General features: G+C 47.2%; 1 protein-coding gene across 1 annotated transcript in view; it reads left to right on the forward strand.

Annotated features, from left to right (window-relative positions):
- Positions 1–1,586: 1,586 nt before the first annotated feature.
- SLC29A3 (solute carrier family 29 member 3) overlaps positions 1,587–21,056 on the forward strand; it is a 174,511-nt gene continuing 155,041 nt past the window's right edge. Inside the window, exon 1 of the mRNA XM_055720371.1 lies at positions 1,587–1,598. The gene's annotated coding sequence lies outside the window, so the exon portion shown is untranslated. The remainder of the gene's footprint in view (positions 1,599–21,056) is intronic.

Genomic DNA, 21,056 nt, shown 5'->3' on the forward strand with positions numbered 1-21,056 from the left:
CTTGCTTCGCTGAGAACCCACCGCTGCTCCATAGGGCTGTCATTAGCAAGGTGAAGAGCATCTGCGAGAGAAAATACCAGTGTTTGTGGCAGCTTGATTTTTCTCTTAAAGAGCTGCTGATCCTGCAAGACAGGTAGATGTAGTGATGCGTGGAAATCACTCCCCAGTATTGCTCAGGAGCTTCCCTAGTTTTGCTACCCATTTTATTTAATTTTTTTTTTTTTTTTTGAGGAAGCTGGTTTTCCTCTTACCTGGATGTCTGTCCTTCCATCCCCAGCTATCACGACATCCTGCCTTTCTGCAGTGATGGGTTATGATGTTGCTACAGAGACCTCTAACTTCAGGTGGGCACCTGGTAGCAGGAGCCAACATGCTCCTCGGGCAGAGCAGTCTGGTGTTCCAGCAGCTCCCGTGACTGGGGGGGGGGGCGGGGAGGGAGACATAAAGGAAAAAATAGAATGATTAACTGATGCTAAAAATAGCTCTGAGCTGTTAAATGAAATACTCTTCATGGCTGGTTGTGAAACATCTGTGGGTTTTATTTAATGCCCAGGTTTTTCCATCCGTCCAGCTCTGTTAGCAGACATAGCTCATGTATTTTGTTCCCCCCACCTCACCCTGGAGGCCAAAGGCTTTGCTGATGGCAGCTCTCTGTGTGCCAGCAGGCGTTGGGGAAAGGGGAAAGTGCTTATCCCCCAGTGGGACTGTGCCCACAGGTATGCATCCCTGCCCAGCTCCCAGGGCGGGCAGGGGGTGGCAGCCTGGGGCTGCCCCCCAGAGCAGCACCCCTATGGTGCCGGGAGCATGTAAGCATCCTTAGAGTGCCCAGCACTGCACAGCTCCTCATCGGAGCTGACAGGGCTGAGGAGAGGGAGAAGGGTGAGAGAAGACACGGGGGCAGCAAAGCGAAGGTGCTTCCTGGCAAGAGTCCTTGGGTACCACAAGTGTCCCCAGACAGGCCAGGCATGGGCGAGGGGCGGTCGGCAGCCCCTTACCTCGCTTTCCCCTCACAAAGGGGCACCTGGGGTTGGTGCCAGCCTGGGGCTGTGACTCGGTGGTGTCAGGCGAGTGGGAGCTTGCTGGGAGGAATAGAATGAAGTCCCCTCCTGAGTGGGAGGAGAGGGCAAGAAAGCCAAACAAGCCAAACTTCAAGGAAATTTCCTTTCCTTAAAGGAAATATATCATTGCCCACATTGCTGCAAGGAAGCAGAAGGAAAAAAAACCTAGATGGGGGCAGGCAGGACCCAGCTGTGGGCACTGGGTGCAGCCCAGGCTTGGGCATGCTGCGGGCAGGGTGAGTAAGAGGTCCCGTGTGAGTGCTGTCCTTCCAGAAAGACCCAAGAAGCACATTATTACTGATTATTCAAGCTTTCTAAGCTGGCAAGTCAGAACCTGAACCTCATCCCATTGAAAACCTGAGTCCCATAAACCCGCTAGTTAAATGGGAATTCATCGAGCATTAAATCCACCAAAACATTTTTTTTTTTTTTTTTTTGACTCAGTGTGAGCAGGATTTGGTTGCTGACACCTCCCAGCTTTCCCCTGGGCTGAGAAGGCATTTGCAGCAAATCCAAGCATCCCGGTCCCCCCTGTGCCAGGTAAAACATTTGGGATGCCCTTGGTCACAGGAGACTGAAACATTTTGCTGGGCTGTGGCACAGGTGCTTGCGCTTTTAGAAGGGAGGGGAGGGAGAAGGAAGGAAGGGTAATTAATCACCAAAGATACTTTGCTCGTTTATTTTAACAACTGGAGTTTAGCTTAAATTATTTATGCCGAAGCTTCATAATGCACTAGGAAATGCACTGCAACATATGTCATCAAAAGAATGAAGCCTGGGTAATGCGAAACCGCACTCCAGCCCTATTAAACTTGTGTTCAAGTGGGAAGAGGATGACTTTTTTTTTTCAGCAAATTAATAATGTGTGCTGATTAGCACAAAACAGATTAGCAAGGTTCATCTCTATGCGCTTTGTTTCGTCAATAGAAAGTTAATTAACAACCCTCTGCCTTCTGATACACAGTTATAAGACAACACTCCAGCATCACACAGACCTTAATCTTAGATTATGAGTTTGTTTGTTTTCTTTAATTTTAGCTACCATTAAATATGAACTGGCTAGGAGGTGTGTTTCAATAGTAGATGGGGCCCAGTTTGGATTTTCTGTAACTTTCCGTATTTCAAGGCAGTACTGTATGGCATAGAGCATTGGGGCTCTCTCTTCCAGCCTGCAATTGTGACCTAGTTTACCAAAAAAAGCACCAAAAAAGTTATTACAATGGTATGCAGAGTATTTGGGACATGGTACAGATAAGTGGGTGTGATAAGGACAGAAAATACAGTATGGCATGTGAGATGGGGAGTCTCTAAAGCATTTTTAATAAGAGGATAAATCTCAATAAAATGAGAGCATCGCCCTGTTACAGTCCCATGGACCCAAACAGACCTGATTACGGAGACTCAGCTGTAAGGTGCAAATACCTAGTGTGAGGTGCAGTGCCTTATACTTTCTAAACTCAGAGCAAGGAACTGTCCCATGCTGTAGTATCGTTATGCTAGATCAAATTAAAAATAAAATAAGGCCAAATTTCTCTGAAGCTTTGGCACCCCAGAATATGTTCCTCCGCAAAAGACACACTGTTCATTAGACAATCCCACATGTGCTTCAGAAACTTGCACATAAAAAATATCATTGTAGTGTGGCCCTTTGCTCATACCTTTAGCTAAGGCTGCTCTTTCTTACATCCCTGAGTGGTTTATTTTCCCACATTTGCCTCTATTTTCCCATAATTAGTGTGCTCGCTACATTAAAGCTCTGGCAGAACTGCATGCCCTATCTGCATAAAAGCTGGTCATCTCCCCCTCCCTTAGGCGAGTATCTGGACCATCAGGTTTTACATGCGGGCATTAGCCAACCTGCCCGAGATGCCCACATGTGGAGTCCAGGCGCCACCCAAATTCCTCTTCAAGTTATGGCTTGAAAGAAGGGGAGCCAAAGTCCTGCTCCCAACTCGCCCTCCTGGGCTCCAGCCCTCCCTTTCCAGCCCAGTGTACGCCTTGGCATCCCAACCACCACCATGGAAAAACCACAAATAAAAGTGTCTTTTGCCCAAAGACGCTGCCCAAATTAAGGACGAGACGAGAGCTCCCGGCCTTTGATCTTGTGCGCGGCGATAATAACTCATCTGGCTGACAGCAGCCTCCCCCTCCGCTCTCCTGCCCCCACCCCGCTTAATTAAAGGGAACAAAGAAAAAGTTGCTAATTAAAAGGAGCAGGGGAAGGAGGGGGAGAGCATGTGGGAAGGAGGGTTGCGGCAGCAGAGCAGCACAGGGCGGTACCCGCAGCAGTGCTGGGGACAGCAGGGTATGCATGCAGGGTTGGGAAGGAGCTGAAAGCAAATCTTTATTGCTCACGTACTGGGTGCAGGCTGACCCATGCTGTTGGTTTGGGCAGGGGCTGCTGCTAAAGCACCCCAACCCTCCTGCAAGCCAAACCCAGGGGCAAGAGCCGGCAAAACCAGCCATATGCAGCACTGTCCTTTCCCATCTTGGGGCTCGCCTTGCAGCTCCTGCCATGCTGTGATTTAATTGCAAAGCTGCCTTCTCCCCACCCTCCAGCTGCTCTTCTTAGGATGCGGGGAAGGGCAGCCGTTGTTTTGGCCGGGCCCCCCTGCTGGCTCTGGCCCGGGTGCCGGCTTCCCCACTTCGTGGCCTGTGGCAGTTCTGGTGCACTGTGAAGGAGGGCTGGTTGTGAGAGAGGGACTGAAGTGCAGTTACAGAGTAAATTTGCAGGCAAATGATTGGTAGTGCTGTGGTGGGAAACATTTGGATCTGGAAAGGTCTTCTGGTGACTTTCAGAGGGAAAACAAATGTAGCCTGTGGATGCAAAGACCTCTAACAACTGTAGTAATCTCCTGGCTTTATCAGCCATAAATCTGCTTGTTCTTAGTGAATTTGCAGAGTCCCTTCAGTCTCAAGGAAGAGTGACACACTCCAGCCTAACCATGCTCACATGCAGGACAGCCAGACACAGTGTGATTCAGCCCCACAGCACTTGATTCCTGCAAAGCTTCAGGTTATGGGCACTGTGCGTGGAGAGGAGGGATGCTCTTCAGAGGGGCCTATGGCACAGACCTGCCCAGTTGCTCCCCGTGTGGCATGACACCTGCCTCTGCCGACAGCTCCCACCAGAACTCATCCTCGCTCCTAAGTGATCCATAAGGACTTTTAAAGGTTCAATAGAAATAGATTTTATTCGCAGTTTCACTGTGCAGCTTTCGGTTAATAGCTATCCTGCCGTTTCACAGTACAGTGCTTTCCAATCCCCTAACACGCAGCCAGGTGGTAAGAGACCTTGGTTCACGTGCTCTCCTTCTTCAGTAAGTTCCCACTGGGCAGATCGCCCTCCCTGGCACTGCCTGAGGTCTCTCTCCCCCAACTCTGGATTTGCTGGCAGGGTGTGTGTTCTCTGAGGGAGGCAGCAATGCCAGGAGCGCTGTTTCAGACACTGCATCTCTCCCTGGTGCCAGGGGAGGCTGTCTGCCCTGTGTTTCTTTTACGATGGGTGTGCTGATGTGGGACTGAGGCAGGTCAAAGGAGTACCTCACCCAGGAATATGTCTTGAGCCAAGGGCAAGAGAGAATGTTCAGGGAAAGGGTTGAAAAAAGTATGGGTTCAGAGTTGCTCAGGCATAACCTGCCATCATCTTGCAATCCCCAACAGAAGAGGTCCAAATGCATCCTCTCATCCCACGCCTGCTCCCCGTGGTCCCCATGAAGGGCATGTTCCCCTTCCAGCCAATGCTGGAGGGCCCTTTCAAAACCACAAATCAAAGCGGTTTCCATCTTAATGTCCGAGCTGTCCATGTGCCTGGGTTTGTGCATAATTCATGCGTTCAGGCAGATGTACGCTGCCCCTCCGTAGATAATGCCCCACTCTTGCTGAAGTTGTTCCTAACTCTTTTGCCATGTGTTTGAATCCTACTACCTTCCAGGCCAGTGGCACTTTTGGAGGAAGACCCTTGAGCATTTCTGCATCCTCTCTGGGAAATGGTCCCAAATCTTAGAGGTGTAATAATAATAATAATAACAACAACAACTATTATTATTAATGATGATAATAATAATAATTTTTCATTGTTGTCTTCCCTGTGAACCATCCTTCATCTGCTGGCAACCTGATGTGCTGACAGACAATCTGACTTGACATCACCGGGGTCAAAAAATTTTAAATCCCAAAGCTAAACAATAAAAATAAGCAGCCAGGGTTGGCAGAAGAAGGAGAAAAAGGGGTGGCTCAGGGAGCTGAGTGGCTGCCCATCAAGCAGAGGGGGAAAAGAGGGGCTGGGGGAGAAAAAGCAATGTAGGATGGAGACGGGGCAAAAATCTTGTGAAAGTCAGAGAGAAAAGGAGGACACAAAGAGTTGTAGGGGAGCAGGAAGAGTTTGTGAGGGATTTGGGAAAGATTTCAGCTACATAACTTCATCTGCAGTGTGCCAGCAGTGCAGTGATCCTGCTGTACCTAAGCATTACCCAAATTACCTAGAGTTCCTGGAAAGACACTGCTCACACCTATTGTTTTGAAAAATGCGTCCTGTTCTACCTGTCTACAAATAGAGGATTGACAGGAGTCAAGGGGAACATCAACTTCCATCCAGGAGTGAGGGGCGAAGCAAGGAGGAGAACAGCAGCAAGGGTAGGGGGATAGCCCATGTCTCTGCCTCCTTAGATGTAATTAACCCCAGTGCTAATGAAGTGCAACCAGACAGCTACCTTCACATAATGTAAAGCTCACAAGGAGCAGCACTGGCTAATGAGGACATTAGAGGCTGATCTCTCCCTTGTCATCCTCCTATTGTTTTAATATTAGGCTAATTTCACTTTAATGTAGATTAATTGGTACCTTTCTGCCTAAAATTTCCTTGGACAGTCAAAATATTTTTTTTTTAAAATTTTATTTCCTAGCTGAACAAAATATTTCCTGTGGCTTTGGAGGAGAGGTGGAGGAAAGGAGAATATTTCTTCTGAAATCCAGAAACAAGACTCAGTCAGACGCTGAGCAGAAGGAAAAAACACATTTCGTTATTCAGTGAGCAAATTCATCTCATCCGTTCCCTTGCTGGGCAAGTGCCATTCCCTGTTTGCTTAGTGTGATGGCAAAGCAGAATGAAAGGAGGCTAAATATGGCAAATAATGTGAGGAAAAAGCAGGAGCAAGCATCATCAAGTGTCTAGCCTTGCAGACTAAAGGAGCCAAAAACCTTACTATTTGTATAAATGTCTGCTCATTTTCCTTCTGGGGTGAATTTGGCAATTCCTCTGTTTCCATGTGTGAGCACCCATAATACAAGCCTGCCCATACTGTCCCACCATTGTGCTACACGGCTGGAAAAGGAAAGGGTAATTGCAAGGATCCAGACACTGGCTGCATCCAACTAGGGCGAAAGTTGGGAGGCTTGTGATGGCATGGAAAGTGGTGCCAGCTCATCAGGAGCTATGAAAGAAACCTCCAGCTCCTTTTAGAGGGTTGTCAGATCAAGGCTAAGTGGAAAAGCAACATGGGAAACCACCACAGTCTTCTGAAAGCTGTCTAGCAATGGGACAGCAGGCCTTGCACAATGACAGCCCATCCATCACTGCTGAGAGACAGGATGGTGATTCAGAAAGGGAGACAAGATTAAAATAGTTTGCAAATACGCTTCGGGTTTGTGGACCATGCTGCTGGCGGTACCAGCTAGGATCATGTGGAGCACGGGCTAAATAGACTGAGGCAAAACTGATCTGTTTTGTTGGTGTGTCTTAAGTTTTCATAGACGTGTAGGTAGGGGAAGGGAAAAAATAGCGAGCTGGCTGTGACTTTGGCATAGGGTGAACTAAGGGGGAAAAGATGGGGAGTGGTAACGGACAGATGCAAGTGGAATTGGTTGTTTCGCTACACTGCCTTGTTAATCTATCCTTGGACTGAACTCACTGGGATTTTCCTCACTGGGAACCCATGTTGCTGTGGGTGGCCAGATGTGTCTCAATCCAGCCCGGTACTGTGTCTCAGAAAATACATGTCCACTAGCTGCAGCTAGATGATGCTGTGTTCAACCCTGAACTCCCCAAATGTCCACACTGCCCGTGTGTTGCCTCCTCGTCTGGCTGGAGTGACCCAGGTGGCTGGCTAGGCAAGGAAGCCCAACTGTGAGGAGCAGGGACTGGCTTGGTCACAAACCTTATTGCCATAGGCAATATGGCCATGCCTGACTTCTGCCAATGGGCCAGACGCAAGTTCAGCTGGCAAAGTCCATAATGGCTCAGCTGGGACTTATGGATCAATGATTTTCTGCTGCAAGAAATACTTTCTACCCCCAAGCATGCAATTTCAAGGTAATGTTTCCTTTTAGTAATGGAAAAAACAGGTATCTGCAACCTTGGAAGTTCTTCATGTTTCTCATTACTGGTACCCTAATCAACTCCCCAGAAAAAAAGCAAGATCCTTTTACACCTGACTAATTCTGCTGCTGCTACTCAGTGCTGCTTTCACACCACTTCCCAAGCCTGCCAAGACACCCTTGAACCTGTTTAGAAAAGGTTAGGATGCTAATTAAGAAAAGCTGTTTCCCACCCCCACCCCACCCCCCCAACCTGAGGGAGAAATGTAAAAACGTGCATGAGCTGGTGTTGGATCTATTATTGCTTTTTTTTTTTTTTTTTTTACTGTGTTATGAAACGTATGTCCCACTTTTCCCCAGGAGAATATGCCGCTCCTGCAGGTCCTGTGTGCCAGTGTGAATATGGGACCAGAGGTTAATTTGAAGCCCTGTGATGCACGAGCTTTCCCTTTGCACAAATATTGATCTAAGGCTGTTCAAATATCCATCCTGACCGTAATAGCAGCAGTGTGATATTGCTGCTGGAGAATATGCAAGGACATCGGAGGGGAAGGGAACGGAGAAGGAAAGGAGAAATGGGTAGGAGGTGCAGGCTGGGCATCCACATTCTTTCCTTCTCCCCTCCCTTCTCAACTTAAATATCTTTTTATTGACATTTCTCTCACTGGGCTGAGCGATCTTTCAAAGAAGCGGGAAGCAGCAGCTTTGTTCCACCCTGGGCATTCATTATATGATATCGTTTCACCGCTTGAGTTGTCTGAGCTGCCTAGGTAGCGTTTAGGAGAAGGTTAAATATAGCTGTTGAGTCCTAGGCAAGTAAATCTCCCTTTGCCAGTTCAAGCCATAACAGAGGAGACCCTCCGCTCTCCTGCCCCTTCCGCAGAAGAAGAGCAATTGGCAGGCAGCACAGGTAGCTCCTTCCCTGAAGGAGCATGACTGGGGCTGGTCCCATCCTTCAGCAGTGCAAAACGAGACAACCTGAGAAGATGCGGTGGTTTTAACCCACTCCAATGAGTTCTGAACACTCTCTGCTTTAGGCAAACCCCCTGTTCCCTCTGCTTGGTGGACTACACCTCGGTCTGCACCAAAGCTCTCCAGAATTCTTTCTCTGTGAATAATAATGAAAAAAACCTTTGTAAATTAGCTGATTAGTCAGCTCCACTAATTAGCTAATTACTCTGCTCTGCTTTCACTTGTGCCTTCCCGTCATTTTCCCAACCTCAGGTTGAAGGAATGAGCACGCACGTGGCTGCGCTGAGATCTTATCCTGCTTTGAAGGCTTTAAACTTGCATGATTCAGCCATGTAAGGCTGACACGCAGCCGACCTTACACAACTTCTCTCTTTAAACTCTTTTGTGTTGAGTGATGTACTTACCTCGTGTGCCAGGGACCAGCGAGTCTCCAGTGCCAGCTTATGCAACTGTCCCCTCCTCCACTCCCGCTGCCAGCATCTATACCTGTTAAACTCCAATCCATCTTCCTGCTTCATGTGACATCTCGCCGTTGCCTACAAATCCTGCGGGTTTTCCCCAAAGCTGGAGAAGAGGGCATGTGTTGTCTTTCAAGCTGTGTCCTGGAACTAGCGAGATGTGAAGGTACCAGGACACGATCACAGTCGTGCCAGGTCAGACCAGGTGTCCCCCAAGTACAAGATCCTGTCTGTGAGGCAGGCAGTAATGTACCTGGAAACCTGTGTAAGTACAGGGTGAACAGCAGTGGTAATGCTCCAGAATACTTCCGCAGCCACCTGTGCTTTGCAGATCAGGGACCTCCTCACCCGTAAGCGGTGTGTTTGTACATAATAGCCTGGGCAGACAAGCTTTCAGCAGAAAAATCCAGGGGTTTTATGAACTCTCGTGAGCCTTTAGCAGCCACAGATCCTCTGTTGAAAAGTCCCATGGCATAGAGACACACTGGCTATAAAAACAGATCATTTTGTTTGTTCTGAATCTGTGAGTTTCCTCTGATGTCCCTAGTCCTTGCTCCAGGAGAGGTGGAAACAGCTTTTCTTGTGATTCTCAGATCTCTGTTCATATGCCCTTCGACGGCTGAGGAGCCCTTACCTAGCTAATGTTCCTCGTTCCTTTGATCATCTGGTTGCCAGCCACTGAAGTTGTTCTCTGAATCTGTGGCAGTTACCCTATAACCTTCAGATGGGGTGAGGAGCACAACTTCATGGAGAACTCAAGGCTGAGCTACTGCTTGCTGCTTTCTTCTTTGCCCTTCCCCCTGTGCAAGTCTATCCCTTGATCCTCCATGGAAATTCATGAGCATGGTAGAAACCTGGGAGGGTCAAAGAGAGGAGGCTGTCTTGGACAGTTAGTCCAAGGAGGGAGACTGCAGGGGGAAAGTGGATAGATTGTGGAAGAGAGAGAGAAGCACAATGGGAGAGAAAGCAGAAAACAAGGGAAGTGCCAGAAAAAACTGATAATGAATCTTCAGGTGGGCATTTTATATGCGGCTTTGGCTGTCCTACATGTTGTGCAGCTGCTGCCCTTTCTGCAAGGCAAGTGTGGGAGGTGAGCAGTCAGTGTGGGTCACACCATGACAGAGACCTTTCCCTTATCAAGAGCTGTACAGAGGAAGAATGAGTCACGCATTTACTATCTTGCAACACAGAAGTTTATAATGTAAGAAAACAAAACTTCAGAGACAAAGTGCTGGTTTTATTCTAGTAGAATATTGGACCCTTTTTGAGGTATTTGGGGTGACTATGAGTGTTATCAGCTGTAGGTGACATACAGAGGTTGGTTAAGCAAGGAACTTCCTCACCACATGCCTAATGTTGGCTGTGAGAGAGCCGCTAAGTTGACTTTACTCTTTTGCCACTGTCACATCGTCCTTGTGAAGGGCTCAGCAAGTGACTGAGAGACGATCCCATCTGTAGTAAGAGGCAGGGACACCACACCCCCCCCCCCACCCCCCCCAACCCCCCCACCCCCCCACCCCCCACCCCGCCTTTCCCATTTACAGATAGAAATGAAGTCTGTGGTACGGACCCTTAAGCTGGTTAGACACTTGAGACTTGGAAGTCCTTAAGCACATTAGCAGCTGGAGGTCCATTATTATTCATTGAATCTCTCCGGGGCCGATTGGAATCCTCCTTTTAATTGTCTGCATTCCCCTCTGTCCTTTTATCACAGAAGAAAGAAAGAGGGCGAGAGGCACAGCAATCGGCAGTCGGGTTATCTCATTACCCATCCTGGCCCTGAAATGGGACATAGACTTGAATCTGCTCTTCCCCTCCAGCAAACGGAGGGAGCGTCACCCATTTTACATATTAATGGAAAAATGACAGTGTTGTGTCCTCTCCCCCCTTAGCACGCTGCTGTTAATAATTCACATTTCATTAACATGTCTGTGTGGCCTTACGGTGTGGTGTTTATCTTCTATTGATGAAGAGATATTGGGAAGGCTTAGAGGAGCAGGAACTGGGGCAGGACGAGCTAAAACAGCTGCTTAGATCAGTCAGGCTGGGCTTGAAGCAAATGAGCTTTCAGAGCAGGGGACTTTTGGGCACTCTTCTGCATATTTACCATGCCACCCAGCACAAAGCAAAGGTGCTGGGGCCGTAGCTCCTCATCAGCTTGCAAAGAAGCAGAAGAAGATCCTCTAGATTGGCCACCAGTGGAAGAAAACCTGATGATATCATCCCATTGAGCAAGCAGGTGGAGTAGGGTAGGAGGACTGTTGTGGACCATCAGACCACAGGCAACCCTCTGCTTGGCTGTAGCAACATGCCGCAGAGGGGAGGGAGCTGGGTAGACGGGGACACCAAAGCCCACCTGAGCAGCTATCATGGGCAAGTTCTGCTACCCCATGGCACAGCCTTGCTGGAGATCATGAGTGCCCCGCACTTGTAGGTCAAGCACTGAACTAGTCACAGCAGAAGTAATTTTTAAGGGGGTTAAATGAAATACACCCTTGGAGAAGTTGGCCATACAAGCCCTACAGCCAGCTTAAAAATTTTACATCAGGAAACTTGCCTCTTGAGCTTGGATTTCCACACACTGAAACATTAATCAACTTTTGAACCATGTACCGTATGAAATATTAATCTCTTCTTCTTGTGAAAAACAAACCAGAAACCCCAGCTATCTTCAAAGCTGTCTTGTGGCATTCCATGCTCTGATCCTTTAGGAATTGCTGTGTCATTTCCACCTAAGTTTATTCTGTGATTGCTGGAGAGCAAGCGAGCTAAAAATCACTTACTTCTAGAGTGTCTTTACTAGTGTGTCTAGGCTTTAGAGACAAAATGTTTCTTAGCTGGGAATTTGCTGGCCAGACCTGGGCTGGTTATATTTCCATTAAGGAGGGAAAAGGGGTTTAATGTCATTTTCAAACCTAATTTCATGGGTAGCCAATTCATGCTGTGATCCAGTGGCAGGTGATTTCTTTATTAAAATGTTTGAAGATAAAGCAGCTTAGATCAGCCATCCTTGAAAGGGGAAAGTCCATCCTGCCAGTTCTTTAAATGCTGGTGGAAAACCCTTCCCCAGTGGGTATTGCTGCCTTTCAGGAAAGGCAAGAGCCATGAGACTTGTAGGGATCATCCTCCCTTTCACAAAGAAGGGTGAATATATCCTCAGCATGGATCCTCCTCTGAAAGTTATTAAACTATGTGTGCTAGAAAAAGAGCATAATAAATAACTGAAAAAAAAAAGAAAAAAAAAAAAGAAAAGAAAAAAGAATAGAAGTAAAAGAAGGAAAGAAAAAAATAGATAGAAAATGTACCTTCCATTAGCAGACCTTAAGGCACTTTTAGAAACATTGAATGAAAGAAGTCTCTTCATTGCCCTATCTGGGGTAAACAAATCCATCCCGTCCTTCAGCTTGATCTTGCAGTAATGTCATAATCCCACCTTTATTACATCACTGTTGTCATGGAAATAACTGTGATTTCATAAAGTCTCTGTAATGACTTTACCACAAGATCCATTAGGATGGGAAGATGGATTGTGAAGGCTAGAAAAATGCTTTCTTTAAGCAAATGCATACTGGATAATTAGCAAATGCAGCAAAGGGAAAGATGGAAGTTTGATGGGAAAAAATAAATGGATCCATCTTTAACATGGGCTATTTATGAAATGTTTTCTTTGATTTGGTTTCATATGGCACAAAGGCACTATTATAATACTCCCAATCATGTCTAAAAGTCCCATACTTCAGGGCATAGTCAGCACATGTTGAACAAAAAGCTGGTCCCTGCCCTAGCTTCATCCTTTTTAAATCCCTTAGACTTTTAAATAAAGGTTTGGGGCTTTCACTGGTGGCCCAAGAGCCTCCCACTTTACCTAGCCATTTGCCTAGCCTAATGGAGGGGCAGGCTGGGTACATGTTGAGGATGGGGATTCTGGGCGGTCGTCCTAGCCAGGAAGTCTTATACCTGAGCACAAACCCAGCCCATCAGCTCACCTTGGAAACCCTGCCATCATCTCACAAAAAGTCTTTGAATTTGCCTGAACTAGGGAACCCCTCCACAGAAGCATTTGCTGCTGAGGTGTTGGGCATCTAAAGGAGGCAGATGATGAAAATAAACCCTGGGTGAGCAGGAGCTGTTGGGAGTCAAACTATAAAGTAGCCAAGAAACTGCTTTAGCTGGCATCTCGTGACAGGGTGTTGAAAGAAGGTGGCTGTGTTAACTCCTTAAAAGTATTTGGAGGTGCGATGTTAAAAGCAGTTCTTAGCTGAAAGCCAGGCCCACGGGTGCCACCTGCATTGCATCCTCAAAATGCAAACAAGTGGCTACCGCCTGTTTCCCTGCAAGGAGACACAGGCAGGTGATTAAAGGCTTGATGGAATATCAGAGCTACCTGAATGAGTCTTGCATCTCTCAGCACTCCAGGCATCGAAGTGACCTTGCACTAACAGTTAATGCATGAAGTAATTCTGACACTGTTTTCTTCTCCCTGAGAGCAGTCTGATGCTGATGGTTTATTCCCATGTCTTTCTGCTTCCCTTAGGAGCAGATGTCCTATTGACATATATTTACTTTTTATTTCCAGAGAAAAATATGGTATTTGTGATGATGGGGCACAGATTGCTCACTGAATATCCTGGCCCAGGCTATGCTGAAAAGACTGGAGAGTGCTGGCAGTAGATTTCTGCTCTGACTTGTGCAATCTCTTCCTTCCTACCCCAGTACCTTTGTGCCATGGCTGGCAGCACCACGTGCAGCTGGCTTCCCAGAGATGCTCACAGCTCAGAGAGCAAGGAGGACCAGGGCACTGGAGTTCAGAGAGGAGGTGTGAGAACATGATGTATGAGAAATGTGCAGGCACTGGACAGATATGCCCAGCTGAGGTCTGCTGGCTCAATGCTAAAACACCTTTCTGTGAGCAAGGGCTGCTTGTGCTGCCATTCCCTTCAGAGCTTTAGCATCTCTCCATTTTTTCTATGCCTGGCCCAGGAGTAGAGATGCAGAACAGCACTCCTGAGCTAATTGAAGGGGTCACATTCTAGCCAGCAGCATTTCCCCTATTCCCAAATTTGATGTAAATCTCTTCTTGGTCAAGAAAAATCTCTCTGCAGTTCTCTAACTATATTTACATATTGAAATCCATGGATGGTTACTGGATTGGGCCATGATGTGACTTGTGGGGATGGCTCGTGAAGCCCCTGGCACTGCTGGCTGGAGAGGGTATGAGGCACTAGTGACACTTGCATTCCCCAAATTCCCCTCTGAAGGGCTCCAAGTAGCAGGGTAGCTGGAGTCCAGTTCAGATACTTAAAGTAGTCTTGAACTGATGACTTCTCTTCCTGGTGTGTGAAAAATATGTAAGGCTAAGGAAAAAAGACTGTGGTAGGACTCAGTACAGATACATGATGATCAGCGCATGTTATCTCATTAATTGGAGGGTCTTGCCTAACTTTAATTTGCCACCGTCATTACTGACTGCTGTCAAATCCATGATGGAGGCGTAACGTGAATTGGTTTTGAGAGAAATAACTTTTTGTGATTAATTATTGCTGCTGGTCACGTGCAGTCTTAAACAATCTCCTGGGATGTTTGGCTGGAGCAGGAGGAGAAGGTATTAGCCACTTGGTCTGGCTGGGCTCCAGCTCTGACTGGGCTGATGGGCCAGACAAAATTCATACTGCGCCCATCAGCCACCCATCATGGTGTTCCTCACTTCATCCTGGCAGTGACAGAGCAGGGTAATGTGTGGTCTGAAACATCTGTTGCAGTTCATAAAACCAGTGAGCTATGGGGAGGGATTATTCTTTTCTGCCAAACATGTAGTAAAGCAGGTGACCATCGCTGCTAACAGGGGGTGGAAGAACTTGGCACAGCCGAAACGGGAACCACCTTCCCCCTTCCCGTGTAAATACCTGAGACACCTATAAACTGCTCTTGGACACATCCCAAGTTGCCTTAAAATGCTTTGCTGGAAAGCAACAATATCTCAGTGCTGACTCACCATCAGCTCCACCGTCTGCAGACCGGGGATGGTGGCCACATCCTGGCATGCAAATCCCAGCCCTGCTTCCAGTCTTGTTCCTTCTGCAGGCTGCTGAGGTGATTTTGGGGATCACGGCTGTGGGGCTGTGGAGCTTTAGCACAGAGCATCTTGGCTTCTAAATACATTTGCCAGCTACAGTGGTCAAGAGAGCAGATTGGATGGGGTTTTTTCCAGGCTTTGGGTCCGAGTTTGGAAATAAGGTGCCATTGAAGAAAGTAACTTGTGTTTTAATTTCGTCAGTTAAAAAAAAAATGGTTCAGGGTTTAAAAAAAAAATAAAATACATCAACTGAAACCAGAAAGTGAACTATGCATTTTGAGTAAAATGAAGCATTTTTGTTGACCTCCAAACCATTGTTTTTGGGGTGTGATTTTTCAGTTGGACTGGTGAACCAGGAGACCTATTATTCACACTGCTCTGCTAATGAGGTCCTGCGACCTGAAGACTAAGTACTATATTGACACCTCACTCCCTTCTTGTGTCTGATCCAAGCTCTGTGAAAGTCACTGGAAAAAAATGCTTTTAATAGGAGTCGGACCAAGCCTCTAATGTCATGTTTTGTTTGGACCTGGTTGAAGGACATGGGGATCCTTTAGGATGTGTTATGAATAGAGTCCTATTTTTATAAACAGTGCCACCTTTTTACTTCCCTGAAGTATATTCTTAGGCAGCTCTCAAATAACACAGATTTATTCAGATAGGCTGCTCAGGGCTGCAAGTTCTGCCTATTTATTACCGGGATGTTTTCATCTTTAAACATATGCTGCTGTTGATGAGGTCTGTAAGGAATGCTACTTCTGCAACTGTGGTGATGTCTTATAATAGCCAAGTAGCAGCAGGGCAAGACAGCCTATCTTCTTGGCTGCCCATGCCATTCGGAAGAAGAAATCCTTCCACCGTGAGAGGTGTCCCTGCACCATGAAGTGCTCCTGTCGCTTGTTTACATACTTGCTTATCTTATTGGCAGTAAGAAATAAGCCTTTAAGCAAATCACCAGAGATTTAAAGAGTTACTGCCTGCCAGGGCTGGGGTTGAAAAATGTTTTAAACCAACTTGTGGTCTTGAAATTACCCTGCTCTGCTCGCTTTGGAGCAGCTAATGACTTGTGGATGAATACCGTATCTACCACAGCAGATGAGTTGCAGACATACCGCTATACACAGGGTATCTCCAAAGAGGGATCAGAACATGCCTGTGCCACTGTCCTAGTGCTGTATTTCTGTGAACACTGGTGGTCTTCAATAATGCTCTCTTGACTAAGAACAGATAGGTATTGCTTATTCATGGCTCCATGGATGCAGCTGAGCTGTCGTCTGCTTTCTCCCCATGCTTAAACAGATGTGAGCCATGCAATTTGTCAAAACACCCTTCAAAAGAAGTAAAATATTCCTGGCGTGGGAAGCAATAAGGTGTCCAAGAATCACCATCTGTTTTTCTTAGGTACATAGTCATCTTCATACTCCTCGGTGCCTCCATGAAGGGCACCCTAGGTCACACAGAGTTCAGAAAAGAGTGCAGATGGAGAAGGGAGGATGTGGATAATTTATTTTTTTTCTCCCCCATAGGAAGAAGTTAGGAAAGGTTCAGCTTGGTCTTTTTTCCAACACAAAGTATCTAGCTGCTGTGGTGATTTTTGCTATAAAAGCCTCTGTTCAGGGTAAAGGAAACAACACACACCCCTGCAGCTCCCTGCTTTCTCCCCCTCCTCACCTGAACAGAAGAGATACCTGGCTCAGCATTAACCCTCACCTGCTGAAGACGTACCTCTGCAAATGTACAGTCTTTCAGGATGATGGGGCTAATTTGCCATGATATTGTACCTCTGTTTGCTCTGTTCTTTGGTTTTCCAAGGAGTGTTTCTGCAGTGCTGCAGCCCTACATCTGCTCTGAGCAGATGCAATCAACCCCCTGTCTTGCCCCATACAGTGACTGCAAATGGAAGGAGCAGATCACGAACATTTCAAGTGCAGATCCCAGCTTGTGCAGCAAATACGCCAGGCAGGGGGTCAGCCTCATGGATCTGAACAGCCACTTCTGACCTAAACCTCAGGCCGGGCTGCGAAATCAGCTGAGACTTGTTCTTACAGCACTGCAGGCTTAAAAATCAAAGCTGAGCTCCAGGGGGAGCATAGGCTGCGTTTGGAGAGTCAAGAGGAGCTTGACTAGCTGGTAGGTCTGATTAGCCCGACACACCGCCGAGCCTCCCACCCTGCCATCGCCGGCGGGGAAGAGCATGGGATCCCTCCATGTCTTAACACACCACCCTCCTGCCACTTCAGCAGTGGGTCTAATCACCACCTCGGCACAGGCACAGTGCTCGAGAAGCACCTGCCTTGATTTACGCTGGGAGAAGGGCGAGGGGGAACCGATGGGCTTGATTTTTCTTCCACCCCTTGTCTGCAGAGGAACAGCTCGGAGTCTGAAAAGCTCAAGAGCTTTCTCCGTGGCTGGGCTGGGCTGCTCCCCGTTGGAGACATCGCAGCTGTTGGGAGGGCAATCCTTACCTTATATCATTTTCTATTTTCATTTCACCACCATGTTCAGGACTGAGTGGTAACAGGCAGGTTCCCAAATAAGCCAGACTTCAGCAACAGCGTTGCTTTTCCGCTGCAATGGAGAAGAGAAGGAAGTATTTCTAACATAGGTTTTTCCCATGTGTGGCTTGCGTGCCCCCATGGGAGCTGTGGGCTGTTTCTAGAGGTCTGGTGTGGGGGACTGAGCAAAGCCAGCCCATTGCTGACAGGTCTGAATTCACCCCATGGGGCTCACAGCCCCACTGGAAAATCCGCAAAGCTCCACAAATCAAGAGGTTGAAAAATCCCTGGCCTGGAGTGCTGTAAAAAGGCCTGGGGATGCACAGCCAGTGATTTGTGTGAAGGAGGATTTCTCTGAGAAATAAGGCTTCAGACAAACTTGCAGAAGTGGAAGTGCAGCTTAACAGCAGAGCCAGGTTCATTTGTCAAGCCCCTTTCTGCTTCTGTACTTAGGAGAGTAAAATAATAATTGGGAGCAAAGCTGAGGTTAATCTGTGCTGAGAACATGATATTCAGTAGCTTTATTAAAAGAATGGGTGTGTGGGGAAGCACAGGGCTTTTGGGGCTCATTTTATTTTTCAGCTTCATCTTTGATGCTCACTGGCATTGGAAAATAACCCTCTTCTTCACTGACCAAAGTGCTGTTTGAGGAAGAAATCTCAGCTGGAGAAGGCAGCGAAGTCGCTCCCTTTCAGATCGGCCTCCTAATTGTGAAAGGTGCTGTTAGACAGCTTTGGAAATAAGCCTCCTAGGTGTGAAAGCCGCTTTCCTTTTGCGAGCTGAAAAGGCCAGTGTGGCATTTGCAAAGCCCTGGCGAGCATCATTGGTGTGAAATTTCCCTCTGTCCCCTTTCTAAATCCAGCTCCCTGCCAAGCTGTCCCTGAGCATCTTGGGTTTCCTTCCCACTGCAAGCCACAAGAAACCGGCTTTTCTCTCTCGTTCACTCTCATGGCCGGCTGCTTATTCTAGCACGGATCTCCACTGAACCTGACAGTGGCTTTGCACTGGTTTGGTCCATGTGATCAACCTTGCGTGATCCGGGATGCTTTGCTGGGTCACCGTTCACCCAAGAGGGGAATTAAATGCCAGTGTCTTCCAAGTCAGGTTATTTTATTGAAATGGGAGTTGAAGGGAGTGCATCATAAGAGTAAGGAAGGCTGGGGAGAGGGGAGAAATCCCCTTCCCCCGCTCTGGTAGCTAGACCCCATCCCTTGTAAGCCCAGCTTGCTGGGAGGTTGCACCGAGCTGAGGAAGGCCTTCTCAGGCACTAGGTAATGACTCGGGATGTCCCTGGGACCCCTCAAAGGAATTATAGGGCCATAACTCACAGCTGCTGCTATCCAAATCTCCATACATACAAGCATCTGTCAGGAATTTATTACTGATATATTTTTATACTAGCCTTTATAATAAGTAAAGAAAGACTCCGGCTGCCTCTAGTGACCTTTTAATCACCTAGGGATGCATCCAGCTAAAAGACCTACACCTGAGGTGACAAACACCCACCCAGCCGATTGGCTGGAGCTACTCTGCTTGATGTATTTATGTGAGCTGCATGGCTTGTTCTACAGCACCTCATCTCTCATAGAAAATAAAAACAGCTCTTCATCCTTTATGACTGTAAAGAAAGCCTTTCTGGAGCATAACTGGTGCAGCAATGTCTTTCCTGAGCCAGCTCAGGAAGCAAGCAGTTGTGGTTTGTTTAAAGCATCTCAGGTAGGTACTTGGGTACCGTGTTTGCCAGTTGGTGTGAGGGCAGAGCATGAAGGAAGGCAGGCTGCCTGCAATAATGGTGTTGTGGGGTGTTTTCCCTTCTGCACAACTAGGGAGAATCCTTTTGGTGTGCCGGTTAACCATGCTACAGAAGGAACAGGGAGGGGTCGTTCCATTTGGGAAGAACTATTCTATTTTAGCAGTGTTGTTTTCCAATGTGCTTAATGGCAAGGGTTAAATTTCTTTGCAGGCTTTCAGAGGAGACCCTTCAGGCCCCCAGAGTTGAAGCAGACCAAGTTATGATACTCTTAACAGATACCTAGGCTGCAAGGGCTCGGATCTGTCTCCCTGGAAAATGCCCAGGATCAGTCAAAATGACAGCTGCAGCAGTTTGCTTTGGATAAGTAGCTCAAGAACCTCAAACCTTTGTCCTCATTCTTACAGCTCTCCTTACCAGGTTGCCTGGAAGTGTAAAGAACAGAAGTAGAAAGGAGATAAGCAAGAGCATGGTGCTCTAGAAGCCAAGTATCTCAGCTTCTTCCAATTGTTGAGACTCTGTATGAACATGCAGAGAGGTAAGGGCATAGGAGGTCCTGAGATGGTCTCATGCTTTTTGGAGGAAAAAATAAAAAAAAATTCCACATTCACTGGAAAAATAAGCTTTCAGGGGTTTTGGTGCTCTCTTTCCAAATTCTCACTTGCTGAAGAGAAACAAAGGCTTTGTGTTAGTGGGAGAGTTGAGCTTATCTTCTAGAAAAGATAGGGTGGTAGAAAAGGATAAATGGGCTGGAAATGGAACAAAAGGAGCAAGCTGCTGGGCAGTGGTGACCCCTGAGCACTCCTAGCATGGCTATATAGCTAGTCCATCAATACTTTGAAACTTATGGTTGCACACCCGAGGTGCAAAGCAGTGTGTAATAAAACTGTTTGGTTTGGTCCATAACAGAATCTTAAACACAGAAATTGAAACACAGCCTCTGGCTCGGAGTATGGAAATGGCAGACTGCTGGGAGGGGAGGTTTAGGGGAATAATATTCTTTTCTTGTTGTATTTTTATTCTCTTTCCCAAGATTTCTGCTAATGAGCACAGCCTGGGGAGGAGATGGGTTGGATGGACCTTGGGTATGACACCGAGCAGCCGTATATCCTATAGTGTGCACACATGGTGACAGTATCACTAGCAAGATGTGTAAGTCCCTCTAACACTTTGGTTCACAAAGTTGATCTTGCTTGACCATACCGTGGTGGGTTTTTTTTCACCGCAAACCCGATGGTTTCAGAGGGCCACACAAAGAGCACTGTCTGCAAGCTGACAGCAGAGGAGGGTCCTCCACTGACCCTTTTCCTAGCATCTCTAGGAACTCCAGGCAGATTTCTTCTGTAAAGCCTCCCCCTTGGTTTTGTTCCTCCATCAGACATGGCAACAGCTTCTGGGAGCTTCCTGCTCAGCTGAGCACCAGGTTAAATTCAGGTTTTCCTGGAAATGTCTCTTGATATATTTTACAGTTTAGTATTTGTCCTTTGTGAAGTGTCTTCCTTTCATACTAAATGTGCACCTATTATATGCATGGTTTATTTTCAAATTCCTAGAGGAGGCTGGAGGCTCAGTCTGTCTGTATCGTAGAGGTACGCATCTCTCCAGCACATCTCAAGCAAGGAAGCTCCCAACTGTAAGTGACTTTCAACCTAGGACCTTGGGAACTGGGTTTTCCCCATTCCTTCTGGAGGATTTTGCTAGAGGCCATGCAGGCTGCTACCAGCATTAGCAAATTCAAGGCTAAAATATTTTGGAAGGGCAATGTGGTGGATTTTTTTTCCACTTGCTAGGGAAAGCATTTATGTCTGTATTTGTAGAAGTGACCTCCTGCCGTCACTGTGGATTTAGGAATCATATTCCACTATCAGTAACTTTTACCAAGTTGTAAGGGGCTGATTCCCTACGCCCCCTGCCCAAAGCTTGTCTTGTTAGACA

The sequence above is a fragment of the Falco cherrug genome, chromosome 9, assembly GCF_023634085.1.
Source record: "Falco cherrug isolate bFalChe1 chromosome 9, bFalChe1.pri, whole genome shotgun sequence".
Lineage (NCBI taxonomy): Eukaryota > Metazoa > Chordata > Aves > Falconiformes > Falconidae > Falco > Falco cherrug.